The following is a 26,241-nucleotide window of genomic DNA, read 5'->3' as shown; positions in this document are numbered from 1 at the left end:
CACAAGTGGGGAAGGAACAGATAGGGAGAGGGAGACAGACAGAGATAGAGAGAAAGAGAGAGAGAGAGAAAGAGAGAGAGAGAGAGAAAGAGAGAGAGAGAGAGAGAGAGAGAGAGAGAGAGAGAGAGAGAGAGAGAATCCCAAGCAGGCTCTACACTGTCAGCCCAGAGCCCGATGTGGGGCTCAAACCCACAAACTGAGGTCATGACCTGAGCCAAAATCAAGAGTCAGATGCTTAACTAACTGAGCCAACTAGGTGCCCCATTGGAGTTATCTTTCTATGTCTGAGTCCATTTATTTGTAAAAGGTGGGCTTGAACAAGATAATTTTCGAAGTACCTTCCAGCCCTAACATTCTGTGATTCTGTGTTCAGCTCCAGAAGGACGTTCTACCAGAACCTCAGCTATGCCACTTTCTGAGCCAGCATCAAGTGACCTACTAGCTCTTCATGTGCCACACTCATATTCTTCATGATACCATATAGGAAGTCCACGTCAAAGCCTATCTCCTATCTGGGTGCTCAATTCATATACAAGTACCCCTTTGACCTCTGCTCCAAATTCCTACCTGGTTCCCCAACCCAGAACAAAGATGGTATGACTCCAAGTCCCTTGTCCTTGGTCCCTCAGTCTGAAACAAGAGAGTCCATAGGCCTGTGAAAAATAGCACCACACTTCAGACCATAATACCTAACCAAGGAATATAAGGATAATTATTACAACGCCAGTAGACAGCAAATGAAATTAAGCTGAGGCTCCTAAGAATCATATTACTTCTTTTAGAATTTATGTAAAGAGAAATCATTTTGTGTCTGGGATTCTTTGGATATATTTGGTATTTAAACCAGGAGTATGGACCTAACAGACTGCTACTATCTTCCATAAATTCTGATTCCAGCGTTTATATGTGAAAACAATACAAAACTCTTGAGCTTGGAGACTAGATTCTAGTAGGAATTAACTGTGTGACAGCTAATTTGAGACAATTCACCTTATCTTTTTGTACTCAATAAGCCCATATGTGAAATGAGGACAGTGGCTAGGCAAAAGGATTTTAAAGTCATTTACATGTATAATAATCTATCATCTAAATAGTTTTGATGAATTTAAAGTAGACTGTTCAAATAAAAAAGATTCAAGCTGAGTTTTGACTTATCTTTATAAGTTGAGTTTTGACTCAAGCTTTAATTCAAGCTGAGTTTTGACTTATCTTTATAGCTATAGGATAGGGGTGTTAAACAGTATATTCAATAAGCCTGATATACAATTTTAATAACTTCACTGCTAAGTATAATGAGTGTAAGTCATCCACGTCCAGCTATTTACCTGAATCTTCACGGTGATTTTAGACAACTGGGATTTCTCTATAACTCTGAAAGAAGACAGAAACCCAAAAAACCTTCAAGAAGCCTTCTTTCTGAGCACTGCTGTGAGGATTAATGAAACAAAGTCCCCTGCTATGAACTTTAATTCTAAGTGATGGCCACAGGAAGGGCTGGAGGAAGCCCAGCAGAAATCAGAATAATAAATTCTCCTTTTATTTTTCTCATTGAATATTGGATAAAGAGTAATGAGCTTCAACTTGCTCTTCCTCATTTTTCCAGCTGTAAAATAGGAACTATTTTCCCATAGGCATGGACAGAGTAATTCCATCTCCATCTCTTAACATCATTCCCAAATCGGCTGCAGGAGTTTTCTAGTGCTCTATACAAATTCAAACAAACTCAGCAGCTTGAAACAACATATATATATTATTTCATGGTTTCTGTAGCTCAGGACTCTGGGAACAGCTTAACTGGATCTTCTGCTTAGAGTTTTACAAGGCTGAAATCAAGGTGCTAACTGGGCTGCATTCTCATCTGGAAGCTCAAATGGGGAAGCATCTTCTTCCAAATTCATTTAGATTGTTGACATGATTCATTTCCTTTGGGCTGTATTACTGAGGGTCCTGGGTTTTGCTAGCTATTGGCTGGAGGTCACCCTCAGGTCCTGGAGGCTGCCTGCCATTTCTAGAGGCCACTTGCAATACAGGCTTCTCTGACATGGCTACTGACTTCATTGGGCCCACAAGGTGAATCTCCAGCTCCAATCAACTAAGACTGAAGTCAAATAATGTAACATAACATAATGCCATCCTATCACCTTTTCCGTGTAAATAACCTAATAATGAGAGGGACATCCCATCATTTTTGCCATATTCTATTGTTTAGAAGCAAGTCATAGGTCCTGCTGACAGTCAAGGGGAAAGTATTACACAAGTATGTAATCTCATCAGGAGGTGAGATTCATTGGGGTCATGTTAGGGTAAGTCTGCCATACTGGACCCTAACAGAAAAATCAATCATCAGGCCCTATAACCAAACTCTCCACTCTTACCAGTGAATTTCTCACTCACCAGCCCCCCCCCTTCCCAATCACTATTGCCTTCACAAGGCTTGTTTTCACAACCCTTAGGCTTAAAGCCAGGCCACACTCACCATAGACACAGTCCATTCATTTTACAAATTTTATTTATCTCCTAATATGAGCAGATCTTATAATAGTGTGATGGACAGAATACTACTACTGGACCCTAACAGAAAAATCAATCATCAGGACCTATAACCAAACTCTCCACTCTTACCAGTGAATTTCTCACTCACCAGCCCCCCACTCTCTTCCCAATCACTATTGCCTCCCCAGTTGTTTTCACAACCCTTAGGCTTAAAGCCAGGCCACACTCACCACAGACACTGTACATTCATTTTACAAATTTTATTTATCTCCTAATATGAGCAGATCTTATAATAGTGTGATGGACAGAATACTACTACTACTGCTACTGCTACTACCACACACACACACACACACACACACACACACACACACACACGATGTCCAGATCCTAATTTCTGAAACCTATGAATATGTTTGGTTAAATGGCAAAGGGGAAATTAGGTAGCAGATAGAATTGACTGTGAATCACCTGACCTGGAGATGAAAGATGTCATACCGATGCAATGTAACCAAGGCTCCACCAAAGACCCCATCTGGCTTTGAAGATGGAAAAACACACAAGCCAAAGAATGTGGGCAACCTCTAGAAGATGTAAAAGATTTCAATGCGAATTCTTCCCTAGAGCATCCAAAAAGCAACTCAGCCCTGCCAACACCTTTATTTTAGTTAGCCCTATATCAGACTTCTAACCTCCAGAACTACGAGTTAATAAATTTGTGATGTTTTAAGCCATTAAGTTTGTGGTAATTTGTTATAGCAACAATCGAAAACTAATATTAATAGGATCTGGAGAAACAAAGACAAAACACACACAGTCCTTGACTTCAAGAAGTTCTTACCCAAATGGGGCAAGAGACACAGAAATCATTGCACAGCAGAGGATAGATCTCCTACTTGGTGCCTCAGCACCAACGTCAATTTGTCAGCACTGCCTACAACCCCCTTCCTCCTGAAGCCATTGCCTGACCTGCTTGTGGCTCTGGGGCAAGAACTTTGCCTCCTTCTGTAATACAGAGGTGGCAGTTTCTGCCTTATATGTTAAAAGAGGAAATGAGACAAACTGAGACCAGTCACGGTATTTCCCACAGGCCCCTACCTGTGTCTGCCATGAGCCCTGATGAGATGGGACCCTGCAAACAATCCCTTAGAACCTGCCTGTGGGTTCAGAGGAGCCAGCTCATGTGCACTTTGCTTCTCACCACACCTCCTGCCTTCTTGTTTCTAACACTTCCAGGTTAGTGTAAATAACAAGCCAGCCTAGCCCATAATTCCCTCTTTCTGTAGCCTGTGTCAACCCCACTGTACCTGGGATGCTGAGAGACAAAGGAAGTAAAGGCGAGACACTTTGTGTCTCTGTGCTGGTGGCATAGTCAGGGCTCTGTGGGACCCCAGGGTGCTAGGTGTTTCCCAACCAGAAATTTCCCTGCTCTGCCCTGGCCATGCAAAGAGTTCCTGCCCTTTCCCCCAAGTTCCTGTAAGACCCAACCCAAGAGCTGGCCTCAGGGAGGTGGCTGCTTTATTTGGGGGCAAGACAAACACAGACCACCCATGGTGTTTCCCCGAAGGTCCCCACCTGTGGCCAGAGAGCCATGAAAGTTTTTTAGGTTGGAGCAAACAATGGGAGCCTGCCTGCAGGCTGGGAGGAGCCAGCTCATGGCACTTTGTCTCACAGCATACCTCCTGCCTTCATGTTTCTAGTAGCTCTGGGTTAGTATGAATCATGGGCAAACCCGCTCATCAGTCCCTCTATTGGTACCCTGGGGTGATATGCACAGCCTCTAGGATGCCTAGAAAGATGGATGCTTGAGTGAGACACCTTGGGACCCTGTGCTCTGGGACAGTAAGGGTAACTGGACGAGTTGGGTTCCCCAGATGTCTCTGATCATCCAACTTCTCAGCCTTCCCTTGGTCCATAAGGCTAAGGACTTGCTGTGACAGCTGACTTCAGGGCAACTGGAAACTGGGGTTTAGAGATGGGTGGACCTGCAAATCCCACTGAGTCCTCCAGAAGTGTCCAGCGGGGGGCATTTTTTAAAAGGTGGAGGTGGGGGAGGGGGTGGGGATGGAGGGAATGACAAGGTTTAAAAAAAAATTTTTTTACATTTATTTATTTTTGAGAGACAGAGAGACAGAGCACATGTGGGGAGGGGCAGAGAGAGAAGGAGACAGAATCCAAAGCAGGCTCCAGGCTCTGAGCCGTCAGTACAGAGCCCAACGTGGGGCCCGAACTCACAAACCGCAAGATCATGACCTCAGCCAAGTCAGATGCCTAACCGACTGAGCCACCCAGGTGCCCCAGGAAATGACAAGGTTTGATGCGGCCAATTCAACACACAACTATAGAGTATTTTACTAAGTGCAAAGAACAGGAGATACAAAAAAACAATAAAACTGATTCTTACCCTCAGAGATTTTAAACGCCTACAGATACACACATTCATAAATTTCATCCCATGATAAGTGCTATAACAGAACCACATACACAGTCCCTTGGGAATACAGTAATTAATTATGCTGAGAAAGATGGATGGGAGGGAGTGATATAAAGTTCCAGACAAAGGGTGAGCTGTTAAATGGACCTTGAAGAGTGACTAGGAGTATGCCAAGTAGATGAAGAAAGTGAAGCAGAGAAAACAACATGAAAATGCATGACAGAGTAAAAAAATAATAATAACACATGGTGTATTTAAGAAATATGAAGTGGTCCAAGTAATTAGAACCCGAGATATAAGGGAAGAGAAGGAATGAGGTGACATCAAAGTAAGATGGACAAGGTTAGGAAGAGTCAATGGAGGAACATCATATGTCATGCCCATAGACATAGCCTTCAGACCCATAAGGAAGTGGACCATGAAGGGTATAATCCCACACATGTTTTACAGTTACTCTGGTCACAGTATGGAGACTGGACTGGAAGGGTGCAAAAGGAAGCAGAAGACAGGCCACTGCCATGGACCAGGAGACAATCAGGAGGACTTGACTTAAGTCCGTGAGCATGGAAGTAGAGGAAGAAAGAATTTTTCAGAGCTTTGTTTGAAATGGGAGCAAAGGAGGTAAGGAAAAGGAATTAGATTCCTTCCAGGTTTCTTCTTAGGCAACCTTGTGGGGAGTGATAATGTAAACCATGTTTCTCAAGTCAGGATGGAGTGGGAGTTAGAATGGGCTATGGTTCTTGTTAAAATGCACAGGGGCACACCCCCAGACCTGGGTTGGACTGGGACACGGCCATACACCAAACTAGAGAAGACAGGTAGAGGAGCAGGTTTTAAGAAATGATACTGCAATTAAATTATTTAGTGAGAAAAGAATAAGCAGTCTGAATTCTTTTCAGTCTGAATTCTTAGGGGAAGGAGCTATATAAATTTAAGCTGTGTTATCTCTAAAAGAAAACTCTCTGTCAAAAGCTAATCTGGCTTGGATTCATTGGATTTGTATTATCTGAGAATTTTGTCAAAGAATGATAAGTTATTGGCTAGAATCTAGCAGCTACTTCAAATCCAGAGCATCCTAATGTCAAATGTAACAAGGTTCTACTAATAGACAAATATATATGAGGAGATACAGCATTATTTTAGCTGCCAAAACAAAAATTTTTAATCAATTACATATAAATTACCAAAATAATCATCGTGTTTTACTTAATGGGAGAGTTACAGGAAGAGAGAGAAGCTAAAAGTGAAATTCTTTGTGGAAATTACCTAAATTTTTTTTTAAATCTGAGATTATGGAGACTCTGGTTAGTTCATACTTATGTCTCACTGATTACCTTCTTTACCCTTCTCTGTTTAGATGTCCATGAGTGTGTGATGACTCAAATGTTCACACTTGTCTGTGCAAATGCATGGCCCTTGATTTTTTTTCCATTTGTTTTACTGTATAAGCAATAAAGAGATTGTTGCTAACTGGAAAATTATGGTTTAAGGTCATAATTTTATAGATCCTGAGGACAGGTAAAGAAAAGTTTGAAAATCCCAAATGACCCAGGCTCATTTGTCACATGGATGTTGTTATGGGGACATAGACCTTTATCACCAGTGCATTAAAACTCAAGGGGGCATTTTAGAAAATTCTTAAGTGTTGAGAGACAGAGAAGCAGAGAAAGTCTGGAAGATGCATATGTTACTATAAGAATTTTGTGAAATTATAGTGGGGATGAAGCCACTTCTCTGCTGACAGAGCTCACCTCTGAAAAAGAAAGGCATCTGCAGTGGCTCAATAGTCATTACTAGTCTCATGAATTCTTTATATTTACTGCTTATTGTGCACATACTATGTGCCGAGCTCTGGGCTACAACCATAGGATGCTTTCTTCCACCATTATTACTATTATCAATAATTTAAGTTTCTGCCCTGTACTTGGCACTGAGCCAAGTGTCCTTACACTCAAGGAATTAACAGATTGAAATTTAAGTAAGTGGATTTACAAGACACTAACGCACAAACCTAGTATCACTACTACTTTAAAATTAATCCATTTTTACATAAAGCAGTCACCTTTCCTCTGACGGAGAACACAGCTCCCCTTCCTGGTTATTATTAAGGTGCTGGCAGCCCATGACACACATCCATGGCACCGCAAATACCTATGTTCAGAAGAAAAGTAAAAGAGAACTTGTCTTTCCACCATCTGCATGTCTCATGTTTAAAAGATGATAATTTGAAGCTCAAAGAAATGTAGTTAATACCTTTCCTACAGTAAGTTAGCCAGTGAGGGAAGAGTTGGATCCAGAAGGCAGGTCTCCCATTTCCAGAGTTATTCCAACAGCTCCTCCAACCTTGCCGTCAGAGGTGGTCTTTGACATGAGCTAAGGAATGCTGTGTTTGCCTGCTTCTTAGCATGTTACTCTTACCTGTGTGCTGTTTTCTAATGAAAATGTAAACACATGGCCATCCATGTGTGTGTCCTGAGCTGCTTCTCCAGTCCAAGGAAAGAGTTTGAATCAATGTTTCCATCTACTCTTACATGGACTAATAGCACAATATTACAGTTGACAGAATTTAAGAATAAGTTTTGTAGTGGGGCACCTGGGTGGCTCAGTCAGTTAAGTGTCCGACTTCAGCTCGAGTCATGATCTTGCGATTCTCTGAGTTCAAGCCCTGCATCAGGCTCTGTGCTGACAGCTCAGGGCCTGGAGCTTGCTTCAGATTCTGTGTCTCCTTCTCTCTCTCTCTCTACCTCCCTCTCTCTCTCTCTCTCTCTCTCTCTCTCTCTGCCCTGCCCCCTGTCTGTCTCACTCTCTCAAAAGTAAATAAACATTAAATTTTTTTTAAAAAAAGAATAACTTCTGTAGTGATGGAGAAAGACTTTTTAATACAGAACTGACCAAATGAAACTTATGTCCTTGCACCTCACAACTTAAAGTGAAGTCAGTGGATGAGCCATCACTCAGGAGCTTGTTAGAAATGCAGGATCTCACATCCATCTGAGAATTTCTGAATCAGAATCTGCATTTGAATGAGATGTCCAGTTGACTCACATGTACACTAAATTTTAGAAAGCATTGTTCTAGACCTCATGAGCATCAAGTCAACAGAACTTCCCAACTGCAGTGTGACAAATGGGTAATATGTGCTTAATTAACGACTTCCTTAGCTCTCATTAGAGGTGGACAAAGTCTGGATCATTCAAAGCTACTAGGCCAGCCTCCTCCAAGCATGTGCAGTCTTGTCCACCGATCCTAGTGTGCCAAACACAAGCCTACGTTTCTTATATGTACTGTGCACACACAAAAAATGGTTACGTACTTTTCATCTACTCTCTACATGAAAAGATTAAGTAGCAAGTACTGTTCTAGCCAGTACCTGAACTTGAACAAGTGTTAGAAACATGACTTCAATTCTGTAAAGTGCTTTGATATCATGAAATATGTCATAAAAGCATCAAACGGTTCAATATCAACACTAACAAGACACACTGGAATTCCAGAAATACCATAGCTGCTCCTTTGTTTTGAAGACTTCTTATTTGGTTTCCCAGGAGGCAAGACAATATCTCAACCAACTGCTTTCTAAAAGTGACTTTGGAATAAGTTTGAGGCATCTCTTTTTACGTGATGGGAAATGAAATCCACTACAGTAAAATAGAAGATGATATAGCACATGCTAGGAATGAGGGGAAGCCAGGCTTATAAAATAGCCCCTTACATTTTCCTATTACGAAAAGATCCACATCTTATTTCTTCTCCAGAAAGATTTGATTCTATATGCTTGTTGGAAAGGGAGTATCAGTATTAATGAAAGTATGTCAAGTCCATAACTCAGATTCTTGGTAATGCAAGGGACTCCAGGACGAACCATCTGAGGCACTCAGCCATCCTTATCTCAGAAAAACTCCAATCCTCTAGTGCTAACAAATACAGTCATCATCAGCCACAAGTAGCTATTTATATTTAAATATAAATTAGTTTAAATTTAAATATAAATTTATTTAAATTAAGCAGAATGAAAAATTCAGTTTCTAATTTGCATTTACTACATTTCAAGTGTTCAAAAGCCACATATGAGTAGTGGCTACCATAGTGGATATATAGGAAGTTTTATTGGAAGGCTCTACTCTAGACTTTCCAAATAAACTATATTCCTCCCCTAAATTCCTGTAGGAAAAGAGGCAAAGGGCCTTTTTTGTTTGTTTGTTTGTTTACCACATCACTGTTCTTAGCACAACTGTCTTCAGCCTGGTAAAATAAAACCATACGCCAACCACACATGTTCTCTCAAGAATCTCCTCCTTCCATCACTGCTCCATATCCCCAGGGTTAGGAGCTAGTGAGACTTCCCCACCACTGTACGAGGACTATGGGCCCATGGCAGACACCAGAAGAAATAGAGTTTTCTAACCATGCTCCATGACCTCTCTTTTTATAGTAAAGTCTTGAAGCATGCCACTCCATTCCTACACCACCCTAAAACTCTACCAAAATGGCCACCATTAAAAGATTAAGTTATGCCTGTTAACTCATTAATTCAATTCTCACAAATACTTCCATTCATGAAGTCATCCATTCTACAAATATGTATTGAAAGGCAACTATATCCCAGGCACTGTGCTAGGCACAGAAGATCTAGTGATGGACAACACAGTTATGGTGTCTTTCCTCATGGCGCTGATAGGTTAACAGGAAACAGCACATAAATGATTATAAGTGTGGTAAGTACAACACAGGGGATGTAGCAAACTATCTAACAGGAAGGCCTGACCTAGTCTTCTGGGATAGGAAAGGCCTCCTGAGCTATTGATATTTAAGGTGAGATCTGAAAGAGAAAACCTAGTTAGAGAAAAAGGAGAAGAGGAGCATTCCAAACCATGGTAACAGGAATTGAAAGAGAGTCAGTGTGACTGGCTCATAGAGACCAAGCAGAGAGTAGCAGAGATCATGGTCAGGCCAAGTATGTCATCATCTTATTGGCATTTCCAAAGTCACTCTGGCTACAAAGAATGGATAAGAAGGGAAAAAAATAGATTCATGGAGATTATTTCAGAAGTTCTGTATAAGACCATGGGCTATGATCAAGGCATAGTAAAAGTGGACAGGGTGGTAAAAACTTGGAGGTGGAATCAATAGGCCCTAAGACTGAATGGAGGAAGGGAGAGTTTAAAATATGACTCCCAGATTTCTAGTTTTAGGGATGGCTTGTTTGGTAAGATGGCAAACACTGTAAAAGGAGGGGGTCGTGGAAGGCCAGGCACTAAAGTTAATTTGGAGACTGATATCTGTGAAACTTGGAAAATGGCATTCTCAGTAGGCAGCAGATAGATGTGTGGGTCATCAGCAGGGGTGTAGATGACACAGAAACCACTGGAGTCCCTGAAATCATCTCAGGAGAGAACACAGATTAAAAAGAAGCAGAGGCCCCCACACAGCCCTACAATGTGCCTCCTGCAGGGCTGTGGCTGCTTTCTGAGGAGGGCAGCCCTGCCTCCAAAAGATCTGCCATCAAATAAATGCTCCATTCGGAACCACCCAAGATTAAATCTCAGCCATCAAGCATTTGAGGTTGGCAAGATGCTGTTTTTCCAAGTTTTTCTGCAATATTTGAAATATTTGAATACTTTCAGATCTCCATTCCTGTCCCTGGCTTAAAGCAGATACTTAGTATTCAAACTAGATTTCTGGCCTGTCCTGTCCAGAGGAGCCTCCTTCTCCCCATTCCTTGAGATGCACTGCCATCTGGTGGCCATCATCTGGCAGAAGCATTCTTACCTTTCTCTTCCTTTGTGTTGGCTTGAGATGCACACACCCTCTGGGTTGACTCTTCCCCAAACCATTTTTAGCTTCTTTCATGGTATCATTGAACTCCAAATGTAATTGAGCAGGAAGGTCAAGTAGTACTAAAAGCAATGGCTCATTTTTTTCACCTCCTTTCTTCAAATATTGTTTTATGCAACCTTCAGAACATGTAGGCATTGTTAATGGAAACAAGAAATATGGATTGTAAAAGTGCTCATAATTGCTGTAATACCATAGATATGTTCCTGATAATGATATTAATCACATTTTTAATTGATTTATAGAATTCAATTAGTTCATGGTTGGTCCCCCCCCCTCCTACTTTTAACTCAATTCTGGGCAACTAAATGTAGATAATGGCTGATATGCCAACATAGTTGTTTTATTTCATGGTTTCAGTGTCAGTCATAAGCTTTAGAATATAGCTCCAGTTTTAAGAGACAACAATAAACTAACTCATAGTATACTTTTCTATTTTTTTCGTACCTCTTCCCTTAATATATAAAATAATGCAAAAAATAATTATTTGCATTTTAGTAATGGGCTCAATCATGACACTCGTGCCCTCTGTACATCATGCTATGATATACAACCACATCCTAATGAAACAGGTTTCAATTTGGCTAAATTTCAATCAAAAAGCAGTAATCTAAGATGGAATTATATAAACTGATAGCATCAGCACTGTTTATTGTAATTCAGCAAACCATAAAAGACAGTGTAATTCTATTTCTTTTTTGTTCACACTTCCCAATTATATATAGATAACACAAAATAATTACATAGTTCCTATTTTTCTGAGAATCTCTAAATGGCAAAAGATAGAACACCCATGTGTCATCTGAGTCATATATATATATATATATATATAACACTCAGTTTTTAAGAGAGATGAAACCCAACCGAAGTCAAAAATTGATACAAAATTCAACAAATGACAAAATCATGAAACAAAAGGACCAGTATTTTTTTTAATTTTTTTTAATGTTTATTTTTGAGAGAGAGACAGCACATGAGCGGGGGAGGGGCAGAGAGAGAGGGAGACACAGAATCTGAAGCAGGCTCCAGGCCCTGAGCTGTCAGCACAGAGCCCGATGCGGGGCTCAAACCCACAAACTGCGAGATCATGACCTGAGCTGAAGTTGGACGCCCAACCGACTGAGCCACCCAGGCACCCCCAAAAGGACCAGTATTAAACCATGTGCTTTCTTAATTATTTGAGCTCCCTATAATTCAGGTGTTTACTTTAAAAATTCTCTATAAGATAGGTCTGTTTTTTTATCTGAAAGATGTCCAGAATTCCTAATACTTTAAGACCTACCACAATCATTGAATGAATCATTGGTGAATAAATAGGAAGAGTGCTGGACGGCATAGCACTAGGAGGTGAACTGAATAAAAAAAATTCCGGTCCTTCATTAACTTGAAACCTGATGTAGCCCAAGTATAAATCAAATAACACAGAAGATGGGAAAGCACTGTGAAAATTATAAATCATGAAAACCTAAAGAAGAAACGTTCTCATAATAAGGAGAGTTGCATCCCAAACAACATGGTAGAGGAGAGCTCATCATGAACACACTGGCACAAACCGACAAAGTAAATTAGCTAAGAAAATACGTAGCGGAAGCTAAAAACTTATGATAGCTGCAAGAGTAAGAACTGGCTTTGATATTTGTCACTAATTTTTGAGGATTCATTGTTTGTGAGGCAGCTGAATAAAGCCCCTTATCCTTGTTTGTTTTCATCGTAATTCTCTGATTTTCTTTCCATCTTAATTCCCAGAATAACTCTGGAGCAGCAACCAAACAGAAAACAGAAGGCCAGCAGCACCTCTCTAAATACTGTTCTGCCGTGTGGTGAGCAGTGGTGTGCGGCCAGTTGATGCTTGCAGTAAATTATGTGAAACATCCATCCCCCAAGTGTCCTGTGCGGCTGTACAGGGAAGCTCATAGCACATATCTGAAGGATCTCTTTGCTCAGGAAGGTTTAAACAAAGTTCAAACAAAATTTGCTCCCCAGTGGATAATCTTAAATCAAAATCAGAATGCCACAGGCTTGATTCATGAGCCTATAAAACCCTATGAGTCCTGACACATAGAGACACATTCTCAGATTCCCAGCAATCCTTCTTCTGCTCTTTCCTCTAATAACATCAACTTCCCTTGGGTCATCATCACCTCCCAGCAGTTTGTGTAGGAAAAGCAGGATTGCAGGAGAAATAAAGCTCCTCATACAGAATGCATTTCTTTAAAATACCTGAATGTTCCTTTGGTTTCTTGGGGGATAAATCTAAAATTAGCCTCGAGTCCACAGCCGAAGATGTACTTTCTTGCTTCTCTGTTCATGTCCACAAACTCTGAGGTCATCTGCAACACCAAGTACCCTACAGTGATTTATATCCTACAGGATTTGCCTTTCATGGCAAATGGCTATTGGACAACCCATCATGTCTGCCTCATCCAGCCCTTTCTCAGCTGCCTTATTAATAGGTATTCCACAGCCTGGTGGCTTAAACAACAGAAGTTTATTTTCTCTCAGCTCTAAAGTCTGGAAGTCTAGAGTCAAGGTGCCAGCATGGTTGGTTTCTCGTGAGACTACTCTTCTCAACTTGCAGACAATGGCGTCCTGCTATTTCCTCACGTGGCCTTTCCTCTGTGTGTGTGCAAGGAGACAGAGTTCTAGTGTTTCTTCCTGTTCTTATAAAGGCACTAGTCTGTTAGATAAGGGCCCACCCCATGACCTCATTTAACCTTAATTAGCTCCTTAAATGCCCTATTTCCAGATACAGCTCCATTAGAAGTTGGGTCTTCAACATATGATTTTGTGGGAACACAAGTCCATAACCCATATTTATTGAGATCCTGATATGAGAAAGATATGGTACTTGACTCAGGAAATACAGATATGAATAAGACATTATCTCTAGCCTCAAACAGTATCCCTTAATATGGGGAGATCAACATGTGTATAACTATCTAGGGCCCACTTCAGACCAAATATGATATGTCCTTTAGAACGATCATTCAGGTCACTGTGAGGAGAGCGAAACAAAGAGAAGATACTGGAAGCAAAAGGAAAGTCAGTAGTCTCTTATTAGCCCAGAAGGTGAAGAAAGAAGATTCAAACAATATCACAGAAATAGGATTGAAGATAAGGCACAGATCGGAGAGACTCTGAAGAAATAGTCAAGAAATTTGGGGGAAATAATGATTTCTGTCACAAAGGGCTTCTGGGGAAGCTTTACTTACTTATATTTAAAATTTAAAGATGTTAGACATTGTCAGGGGACACTGAGGGGAAGGACCTATTAGTAACTCTCCAACAGACTTCACTACTAATATATGCCTCGATATGTACTTAGGAATATCCTAGAGTTCAACTGTAAGCTCTAAAGCTGTCTTACTCTCAGAGACAAAATTAGTTGTAGGCACAACCAGGCTGAGGGAGGCCGGATTGTGCCTACAAACACAACTAAGCTGGAGTAGCTGCAGTAAACCCAGTTCAGTCTGAATCTAAAACGTACCATCTTAGCACTGCTGCTGCCTAAGCTTTATATCCATGATACATTATTCCACTGGGCACCCAACTCCATGCCTTGGAATCCTCCCTCTCCCTAAATTCTTCCTAAATCACCCAGTACATCACAGAGGCACAGAGACTGGCAAGACTTCCTTTATTATTTTTGTAATAATAATATTATTAAAATATTAAATATTATTAAGTATTTTTTGAGAGAGAGTATGTGTGAATAGGGGAGGGGCAGAGAGAGAGGGAGACAGAGAATCCGAAGCAGGCTCCACACTGTCAGAGCAGAGCCTGATGCAGAGCATAAACCCATGAATCCTGAGATCATGACATGAGCTAAATCAGATGCCCAACCAACTGAGCCACCCAGGTGCCCCTGCAAGCCTTTCTTTAGATCCTAAAGTTGAAAATGGCTTTAGCATTCATCTTTTCCTTTCTATTTCCAGGCCCAGTCCTCAGCATTACCAGAATTATTCCAATCTATTCTGCTTACTGTTTGTTACCACATGCCTTCCAAAGACATAACTCTGTCCAGGCCCCACTCTGTGAGCCTCCCTGACTCCCTCAGCAGGACCAGCTCTTTGTCTTAGAAGCTGCACCACAATCATCTGTATGTGTCCCCTTCCAACTAGACTGTGAGACATATCTAGTTCAATCAAATTCACACCATGCTGCTCTGGAGCTTGTATATACTTTGTGTTTGTTGAATCAATTATTTGATCAAGAGTCCTTGTGCTAAGAGAGTTTACATTAGTGATTGTATTAAGTATAGTGCTGCATGAGTATATGCTGTTTTCTCCTGCTCATGTGTAAAGTGCCTGCACGCCAGGCCAGGGTGTTAAGTTTCTTTATATCCTAGAGAATCTATGGCATTGTCTTACACCTAGTAGGTATCTAGGTGATGCTTGTGTTTGGTGTAGGTAGTATCTCTCTACTCACCACAGCACAAACTGGAACAAGGTCTGAATGAAAACACACTCCCCTATTTTCCCTATATTAATAAGTTCCATTCAAGAGATCATTTAAAATGACCACTTCTCAGATCCTCTTCCAGAATCTCTTAAGCCAACCAACATGAAGAATTAGGACTTCCATCTCTGCTCTGTTTGAGAGCAAGGAGTGATAAAGGGGATACAAGCAAGACATCAGGAACCAAACTTAAAGAATGAGTCCTACAGCCAGAGCAAACTATTACTCTTCTGTCTTCCTCAAAATTCTGTCTCACCCAGCTTAAAAGCTTATGGCACCAGCTAGCTGCCAATTGCGAAATCACTCAATCATTTCAGAACCAAATAGTTGAGGTATGAGAGTAAAAAATAAACCCTGTCCTCATCCCACCCACAGCCCTTTCTTCTAAACTGAAAATGTTTTATTCATACAGTTTGCCTTACTGAAAGAGGCACAAATATGGAACTATTTACTTGGAGAGAGAGAGATAGAGTGTGAGTCGGGGAGAGGGACAGAGAGAAATCCAAGCAGGTTCCAAGTCAGTGCAGAGCCCACCACAGGGCTCAATGCCACAACCCTGGGATCACAGCCTGAGCCAAAATCAAGAGTTGTACACTCAAACGACTGCGCCACCCAGGCGCCCCAGTACAGAACAACATCAAAGCAACTCTGATATCTAGGTTGCCTTTGCACTAGAAGCAGCCATATTTTAACTCAGTATTACTGAAGAAACCAGACCAAATTCACATGCGGCAAATGAGAACAAATGGATGGTTCAGTGTAGTACCCGAATGGCTTGTTCATCACAATGATAAAGAATGTTTATTAAGCATGTTTATTGTGTATCTGGTTCTACACTAAGTGCTTTAAATGCTTTCTATCCTTTTGTGCACATTCTATCCTCACAATAATCCTGTGTGGTCATAATTATTCCTTTCACGTATGGGAAAAATGAGGGCTGCTTGTGCCTACAAATACACAACTAAGCTGAAGTAGCTGCAGTAAACCCAGTTCAGTGTGACTCTTAACCCCACCATCCTTACCACGGTTCCCGCCTAGGCTCAACTGGGAAATTCAAATGTGAGGCGTAACTGTTGATTCGGCCAAAAGGACTCAAAGCCGTGAAATAAACATGATGCAGCTTCTCGGAGCAATTTTACTCAACAGCAAAGTAATTAAATACATTTTAATATAGTAAAACAAACCTCAGTTTAATGGAAACTTCACACTTACTTTTAAAATAGAAAGCAGCAGGGGCGCCTAGGTGGCTCAGTTGGTTGAGCCTCCAACTTCAACTCAGGTCATGATCTCAAGGTTCATGAGTTCAAGCCTCATGTTGGGCTCTGTGCTGAAGGGTGGAGCCTGCGTGGGATTCTCTTTCTCCCTCTCTCTCTCTCTGTTCCTTCCCAACTAGCACTTTCTCTCTCTCTCAAAATTGATAAACTTTTTTAAAAAATCTTTAAAAAATAATAAAATAGAAAGCACACAAAAAATTGTCTTTTTAAAGGTGGAGTCCCACCTGAGACAATGTCTCAGACTGTACTGGCCTCCCTCCCCTACCCCTCTCACTCCCAGTGGAATTTATTTGGTCCTACACTTCATTAAAAGGCTCAGGTATGATGTAGACAATGGCCAGCATTAGGAGATACATTCTTTTTTTTTTTTTTAAGTTTATTTACTTTTGAAAGAGACAGAGCACAAGTGGGGAGGGACAGAGAGAGAGGGAGACACTGAATCTGAATCAGGATCCAGGCTCTGAGCTGTCAGCACAGAGCCTAATACGGGGCTCGAACTCATGAACTGTGAGATCATGAACTGAGCCTAAATTGGATGCTTAACCAACTGAGCCACCTAGGTGCCCCAGGAGACACATTCTAAGAGCAGAGGTATATGGGCAAGACATGGCTGTGGTCACTATTATTTAGGTGAGCTGTTTGTGTTCATAGAACTATAGCCCCCAAGCACAGGACAGAGGATTGTGTACCAAGACTTCCATCATCAGGTGGAGTTCTGCATAAGGACTGAGTAGCATCCTAGGCAACATAAAGCCAGAGGGAAAACATAGTTAGAGAATCCATAGCTGGAAGAATACTCTTCAAGTTCCAGATTTAGAATCTTCCAGACAGCAGAGAAGAGAAAGAAAAAGAGAATGGAAGAGAGGGAGAGGGATAGAGAAGAGAGGGAATATTACAGAGAGAGATAAAGATAAAGCGATGGAGGAGAAAGAGGGGGAATAAAGAGGGAAATAAAGGAAGAAAGGAAAAAGTTGAGATACTAGTTAGCGCTTAAATGTCTTACCAGTTATGGCTGACCCCCTGAATTTAGTCTTGGCCGATCTTCCAATATCATTGTGATTTGTTGCCTGAACCAGCATCTAAATCCTTTTCCTATTTGATAAATCCTTCACCATATGAATCATAGTAAAAAGCAGGAACTTATCCACCTGAGAAGCTGGAAATGCCAGCCCCTCGAATATATGACCTCAAGTCTGTTGATCAAAAGCACCTACACAGAGGCAACTGCTATCCTTCCTGCTCCTGGCAGGACTTCCTAAGGACCTGGGGCTGGAATGGGCAGCTAAAAGATGCCCAAATCAGGCAAAGGTAAGGACTGCTATTTGATGATGATAGAGGAATACAATTTTCACATAAAATCAGAGGTCTTACAGATTTATGCCTCAAACCAATGTTTTCCACTAGTTTAAAGGTATGATATCCATAAATTTTTCCTGTGGGTCTTACCTAATGACAGATCAGCTTCCCCTTTAGCTTCTACACAGTCAACTTGATTAACAACCCAAGATGATTCTTTTTCTGTGCTCCTCTACCTCCATCTAGTGGATGGAGAGTCAAGTGCCAGTCTGGCTTCCTTGTGCTCCATAATCTATGCAGGCTTTTTTCCCCCTGGATCTGTAATTGCAGGTTTGTTCAGGCTTTTGCGGCTGAAAAACATTCGTACCTTTCATTGGGCAGAGTATCCATTTAGCTATAAAAAAAAAAACCACCATGTTCTGCCCAGAGCTAGAATTACATATTCTGAACGTGTTGATCTAGCAATGACTGATAAAATTGGTCTTATGTTTCCAGTATTTCCTGTTGAAAACTCTGCCTTTAGAATATTGTGATCTTGCGAGGAATTTCTGCTGCACTGCTGCACACAAAAAAATGAAGCACAGGGAAATGACAGAAGAAATAGAAGCTGTTTCTAACAAATAAGTGTGGCTCCAAGTACTCTCTGGGATCTAACTTGAATAGAAGACAAAGAGAGATGATAAAGAATCAAAGAACTCAAAAAGAATTTTTGAGCTGAGAAAAGCTTAATGACCATCTTATTAATATGAAATATAAAGCAGACCAAAGGAAATATAGGAAATAAGGCCCAAAGAACTTAGCTCCAGGCCAGAGTCACCAGTATAGATTCTATGAGCTGCTCTGTCTCCCTCTCTCCCTTCTCTCGAGGTCATTTCACCTGCCTATCCAGCCCTTTCTTCATTCCCCAAATTTATTATGGATTTTTCTTTTCCAAAATAAAGTTACCTTTGCCACTGACAAAATTATTAAAACACAGAATCACAGAATATTTGAGCAAACATATTTTTGCAGGCCATCTAGTTCCATATGTGTAGGATCTAGGTACTTTCAATAACTCTGCTACAGTCATAAAACCAGCTGGTTACAGAGCCATTGGAAGACAACTTTAATGTAAATCTGCAACACTCTGAAAAAAGAATGGGCCATCATAGAGTAAAGACAGCCATACGAAGCAATGTCCATAGGACTCTAAGATAAGAAATAATGTTTTGATTTACAGAGAAAATTTTAAGGAATAATAGATACCAGCCTTTCTTCCCTCACTTTTTTTTTCCATTTATTAGTTTCTGCCCTGGAGAAATGCCTACAGGGAGCTGTTGGGTCACAGAAATATCTGGAACCATACATGCAGTAGCCGACAAAGTGGTAGATATAACCACTAGGAAAATCACAGAGTGTTAGCCCATTCGAAGGCATGATACTTAAAATTTGTGAGCCCCATGCTGCCCCAGAATACTACTTCTGAAGGTCTCATTCATCTTGATGACAGCCAGGTCAAAGCCTGTATTTATGGCATCACCCAGGGAGATTTCCAGAGTAAGGCCTACAGAATGATGATCAAGGAATCATTTATAGTCAAGGAAACTGAATTCTACTAGACCCATCCTCTCTAAGTCTGTGTTAGACAGGAATGATAAAAAGAGGAAAGCAAAGTGTATGTAGCTAAATGCAACTGTAAATTTTTAAAATATCTCTGCCAGGTAGATCAAGCCCATGGCAGAGCAAAAACCATAAAACAGGGTAAACTTGAATATAATGACTATTCCATTTAGCACACACTTTATGTGCCATCTGGCAGACCCATGTAATTGATTGCCACAGGACATAATTATTTTAAAAGTAAATTAATTTGGTTACCAGCAATGAGATTTTTATCATGCAAACTAGAAGATGGGCAATGGGATGAAGAATGTAATCAAATCTCCAAAATCAGAATGCAAGATGAGTCATTCAGGAGGCTGGAGAGAGGAGTCCATCGCTTGGGAAACACTAGACTGAGAAACACTGCATTTCAGAGATTTCTGGTGTTCACCTCATTCACCAGATGGCAATCCCATTCCCATAAACCAGATCTGGAACTACACTGAATGTAAATCTCCTTTCTTAGGTGCATAATCCACTGTTAGAGATTTCGTCTATCCATTAAACTAAGGGACACGCAGGAAATATTTCTGAGTATCTATTGAGTATTACGCAGCTTGCTCGATACATTTTATCTATCTTCTATTTTACAACAAATTCTATAAAAGAGGTTAAGATGATTAGACCAAGATCACACAGCTGGTAAGAGATTGTGGTTGGCCAAATAATGGCCCAAAAAGGTGTCCATTTCCTAATGCCTGGAACCTGTGAACATTATACAGGCAAAAGGGATATTGCAAATGTGATTAAGAAATTTGAGATCAGATGATTATCCTGGATTATCCAGGTGTCCTCTAAATGCAATCACATGTGACCTTAAAAGAGGGAAATCTGACTACGGAAGAGGAGAAGGTGATATGACCATGGAAGCAGAGACCGGAGTGATGTAGCTGGGAGCCAAGGAATGCCAGCAACCTCTAGAAGTGAAAGAGGCAAGAAATGAATTCTCCCCACCGAACCACTAGAAGGAACCAGCTCTGCCGACACCTTGTTGCCCTTTAAGACTCAATTTGGAATTGTAAACTTCAAAAATTAAGTTTGTGTTGTTTTAAACCATTCAGTTTGTGGCAATATGTTACTGCAGCAATAGAAATTAATATAGAGATGAGTCAGAATTCTAACCCAGGTCTGCTGAAACTTGATGCCTACTTTTCATTACTTTATACTGCCTGCAATTTGATCAAAGACTCAGGAGTTAAGTACATAAGGACTTATATCTTGTCCCAATTGTTTATTCTCAAGATCTGGAACTAAGTATTGAGTTGGACAACTGAATGTTGGTTTGATTAAGTCATTAGAATTATCTCCATTTGTTGATTATTGCCATGATGGTTCTAAACAGCTGATTCAAAATTAAAAACATCAAAGAAATTCACCATTTAAGTGTGGCTGAACTCAAGTCAGTCATTTTGACTCAGATAACTACACATAATTTAAGCTAAAATATTCAGATATTGAGCTGAAAGTGCTTTGATGCTTTTGACTCACAGAATTCTTAAAGCCATTAAGTTTACATATCTAAGTTTACCCCATCAACGTTTTTACATATTTGCATATGGGTTTTCTCTGTGGCATTGTCATAATAGCATGGAAATCTAAAGTTTATTTATTTCTTTTTAGAGAGAGAGCATGAATGGGGTAGGGGCAGAGAGACAGGGAGAGATAGGATCCTAAGCAGGCTCTGTACTGGGCACTTCAACCTTGATCCAATCGCCCAAAATTTCTGGATCTCAGTCTCCTCACCTGTAGAATGGGGCAGAGGTGTACAATTTTCCAAGTAGATCATCTCTAAGATTTCTTCCACTTTGAAGATGAAATGATGGCAAGACTCCCACAGCAAAGCTTTTAAGTGGATTTCAAGTGTGCTCATTGTTACAAGGTGCCACTAGAGGTCAGATCAAGCTCGGTAATTCTATCTAATCTGGAGCACACATTGAGCAAATGCAAAAGTTTACCTTACATTGATGTCTTGTCTAGTAGGCCTTCACCTAGACCCTTCTGAATTAATGAACGTTGACTCCAGTGTTATAGAATAAAATAGGACAATCTCTGAAACCAGAAATTACATTCATTAATCTGTGATTTGCAACTGCCTGGTACCAGAATGCTTATCTTTCTTTGTTTGCCTGGTTGCCATAATTGAATGTGTCACCTACTTGAAGCTCTGGTGCTTCATGTTTGTTCATGTTACTGTTTTAATCAATCATTTGCATGGAATTGGGACTGTGAGACTAGAAAATGTTCCCTGCATCCTCTTTATGCATCTAGGTATAACTGTATTAAGGATATGTGACTGCCTATGTATATGGCATTTGACTCATTGTATGTATTCACAGTGAAGCATAAAGAAATGAGTGAAAATGAAAAAAATGAATGAGAGCAGAGACATATTATTCCTGGATACTTGCTTTGCCAAGCTATCAATTAGGACCAGTTCTAGGCACAACTGTGACTTATGTAAAATTAGACTTGTGGTAGCTACCATTCTCCCTGTGGTTTACCCCTCCACCCATCACTCCTAGTTCCTCTCTTCTCAACATCCCTAAACTCTGCTCTCAGGAAAGATCCAAAAAACTCAAATGCAATAAAAGATATAAGAATCTGATGATGCAATTTTGCTCTCCTAGACACACATGCATTTTGTCAGAGAATATGGCTTATTAAAGAGTAGAATTCTAGGGCACCTAGATGGCTCAGTTGGTTGAGCACAAGCTTTTGGTTTTGGCTCAGGTCATGATCTCACTCATGGTTTGTGAGTTTGAGCAAGCCGTCTGTGGGGCTCTGTGCTAACAGCACGGAGCCCGCTTGGGATTCTCTCTCTCCTTCTCACTCTCTGCCCCTCCCCCACTCGCTCTGTCTCTCTGTCTCTCTCTCTTGCGCGCGTGCGCGCGTGCTCTCTCTCAAAATAAACAAACTTTAAAAAAAGAGAGAAAGAGAGAACTCCAAAGGTAGTAATTTGGAGGACAGGATGATGGACAGTATCCTCAAAATCATCTGTTGGAGCTGACACCATAAGCCAGTGGCAAAAGCTGGCCTGGCCTCTAATGCATACACCCTAAATGGCTAAGTCTGTCCTTTTTCTTTTTTTAATAGCATCTATTGAGTATCCACTGCATGTGAGGTACTAGGTGATGACCCAGAGCAGGTTCCTGCACTTGACAATACACTCTACTGAGTTCCTAACCTAGGAGTGCTCTGGGCTTGCTTCCCTGATGTGTGGGATTTCTGCTTGAGGACCTGGTGTTTTCTCCCTGCAGGAGGCACTACCAGGAGGCTGGGGCCTCAGCACTATCTCCATGGCAAGAACCTGGAGAATAGGGATCCTTCTCATCTTTCCTCTGTCTCCCCTATACAGCATTAGATGACAGGGACAGGGGAGGAAAGGGTTCTGAGATTCATGCTGAAAAGATGGATGTAGAGGGTCCTAACCTGACCACCAAAACAGGGGCCTCAGATTATTTATAATTTCCAGATAGCTCTGCATTATGAGGACCAGACAAAATTTGCTAGTGGATTTTATTTTATGACACTAGAGGCAAGCAAATCTCAAAGCCTCAGGGAATTCTAAACTCCTAATGTGCTGATGAATGGACACTCAGGATCAGCTTGATGATGCTGTCACCCACTTCTACTTAAAATTATCATGGTCATGTCTGCCTTAAAGCACAGCTACCACAAGCATACTATAAAAATTATCTTTTATATTTATGGTCTCAGTAAACAGAAATAACACCTTCTATTTACCTAGCACTTGGTAATCTACAGCGTGACTCAGAAAATCCTTTTACCTGTCCCGTGAGGTTAAGTATTGTGAGTATTGTCACACCTCACAGATTTTGAGTTGGTAGGAGATCATCTATTGCACCCTCACCGCCACATTTAACCATCTTACAATGCTGGATGCAATGCCAGGCCTTTCCTAAACCACAGCCCTTCCTTCCCTGCCACCCAACACCATGTCTCATAAGTGCCAACATTTGGCAGAAGATGAACTTGAGACTCAGATGGTAGGTAACTCTCAGCAGCAGAAAGTATGGAAATGAAGGAGGAGGGTCTCAAACTGGTTGAGAGGTTTTTTGATCCTCAGTGCATGAAACCACTCAGCAGTATCCAACACCGTTGACCCCTTACTGCTTTCTTGAAGCATCTCTTTAAGGGTTTCTACTGCACTACATCCTCGACTTTTCTAGTAACTCTGATCCCTTCTTCTCATTCTCCTTAAGGACGAGCTCCTTAAGGAGCCAGTCTTAGTTCTGAGCTCTCTTATTTTCTTCCTTTATAGTCTCTCCTTGATTTGTCTCTTATTCCCAAAGCTTTAAGTATTATTTATGCTATATCTATTCCCAAACTTGTCTCTAAGCCACGTTCCCTTTTTGAGTTCCCGATTCATTCATCCAAATGTCAGCTTGTCATTTCCATTTTAGTATTTTCACATGTCTCAAACTGACCTCTTTTTCACTCTAACCACCTCTATATTCTTCCTCATTTCATTGTATAACACTTCCACTCACCCAGAAAATTGAGTTTCATCTTCAAACTCTTCCTCTCTCTTTTCCCCCACATTCAACAAATCAAAGTACTGTAGACTTCTCTCAAAATATATCTTTAATTCATCACCTTTATTTTCAAAAATTTCATTTTAAACTATATATATTGTTCATTTTTATGTTTTTAGTATAGTCATTTTTAGAAGTACATACTGAAATATGAATAGATAAAATGATATGTTGTTTAAACAGTCTGAGATAAGAGGACATCGAAATGGCCAACAGGCACATGAAAAGATGCTCAGCATCACTAATCATCAGGCAAAAGCAAATCAAAACCACAATGAGATATCACCTCACATCTGTCAGAACAGCAATCATCAAAAAGAGGCAACAGGTACTGGTGAGGATGTGATGAAAACAGAACCCCTAAATACTGTTGGTGGGAATGTAAATTTGTCCAAACACTATAGGAAGTTTCCTCAAAATATTAAAAATAGATCTGCCATACAATCCAGCAATTCCATTTCTGGGTATATACCCAAAGGAAAAGAAAACAGTATTTCGAAGACATATTTGCATTCCCATGTTTATTGAAGTATTTACAATAGCCAAGATATGGAAACAAGTTAAATGCCCATCAATGGATGAATGGATAAAGAAGATGTGGTGTGTACACACACACACACACACACACACACACACACACACACACACAGAGTAAAATATTATTATTCAGCCACGAGAAAGGAGGCTATCCTGCCTTTCGCAACAATATAGATGGATCTTCAGCACATTATGCTAAGTAAGATAAGTCAGAGAGAGACAAGCTCTATATTATATCACTTCTTTGTGGAATCTAAAAAAGCCAAATCCATTAAAAAAAAAAAAAAAAGAGTAAAATGGTGGATACCAGGGCAAGAAGGGTGAGAAGATACGATTGGTGTTGTTTTAGAGTACAAATTTGCAATGGTAGTAAATAAACCATAGAGATCTAAAGTAAAGTATAATAAATATAGACAGTATGTACTATAATGTGGTAAGTATCACTATGACAGCAAACATATTACAATATACAAATAGATCAAAGTAACACATTATACACCTTAAACTTACACAATGTTACAGGTTAAATTTATTCAGTAAAAAAAGAAACACAAACAAAGAAAAAATAAAGCAAAATAAAATCATGAAAGAACTGGTAAAATATAATAAATAAAAAATGAAACAATCTGAGGTAAAGGTGAGCAGGAGGATATAGATGAAGTAAGATATGCCATGCAATAATAATTACTGAAACTAGGTAACAGGCGTATCAGTTTCATCATACCCTTTAACTTTTACTTTTGTATATGTTTGAAAAATTCCATTATAAAGTTATGGAAAAAGTTTAAATGTGTTTTTTTCAAATAATGTAAGGAAATAAGACAATGTTAGACTTTATACTTTTATTTCAAATAAACTGTCATCTTTACTAAGAGAGAAAAGCAATGGCAATTAACCTAATAAGAATTTTCTCCAAATAATTCAAAATTATCATGACTCTATGAAATACACATTATATCCACTATCTTTAAACATTAACCTTGCCCTAAGTGAATACTCCACTTTGTTAATGATGGTTTGAAAGCCCTCATAATTACTAAGACACACACTAATCATACAGAACATGAAGACAAATGTCAACACTTTTTTTTTAAATAGTTCAAAATACCATGCAATTGTTAACCCAGGCCTTTACGATAATCCACTAAATATGTAATACATACTAAACTTCCTACTTAAGGACAAAAGTAAAACCATATACCATTGGGAGACATGGTCCCTTGTAAAGTAAAAACAGCTGAAAAATATATGGGAAATAATATGGCTATAAGTTAAAATATATTCTTTTGTCAGAAAAATACTTTTGGAAGATGCAAAAACTTTGCAAATTTGAAGAATTAAGTGTTACCCCATGTGAGAATTTGACTATACAAATGGATGAAAGTGTATCTGTTTTACACAGTCTATGCTTATGGTATTTCCTAGATTTTTTCCAATAATAACATATATGAAGCAGTAATTTCCTTCTGAACAACTAAAGGAAAAGTGTATTCAAAGCTTTAATCTACCTATATTACTTCTCTAACATATGTAGGAAAGTTAACTACTAAGCTAACTATTGATGGAGTGGAAGCTTTGAACATAATAAAAAATAATAACAATTCCAGATTAAGTTATGGCGAGAGCAAATTACACAAAATCTGTGTGCACAATCATTCAAAAACAAGCAATTACAGCAAAGAACACGAAACAGAAGCAAAGTGCTGCAAAATGTCAT

At 40.0% G+C, this 26,241-nt stretch overlaps 1 protein-coding gene across 5 annotated transcripts in view; it reads right to left on the bottom strand.

Moving 5' to 3' along the window:
• The window catches only part of ZPLD1 (zona pellucida like domain containing 1), a 536,628-nt gene that overhangs the window by 212,510 nt on the left and 297,877 nt on the right, over positions 1-26,241 (bottom strand). The window contains exon 1 of one of the 5 annotated variants that reach the window (XM_042955555.1): positions 17,941-18,125. The exons of the other annotated variants lie outside the window; for them this stretch is intronic. The gene's annotated coding sequence lies outside the window, so the exon portion shown is untranslated. Of the gene's footprint in view, positions 1-17,940; positions 18,126-26,241 lie in introns of those variants that run through there. 5 annotated transcript variants of the gene reach the window in all.

The sequence above is a fragment of the Panthera leo genome, chromosome C2 (assembly GCF_018350215.1).
Source record: "Panthera leo isolate Ple1 chromosome C2, P.leo_Ple1_pat1.1, whole genome shotgun sequence".
In the NCBI taxonomy this organism is placed as follows: Eukaryota; Metazoa; Chordata; class Mammalia; order Carnivora; family Felidae; genus Panthera; species Panthera leo.
The sequence above is the reverse complement of the archived record's forward strand: the minus strand, read 5'-3'. Positions and strand labels throughout refer to the sequence as shown.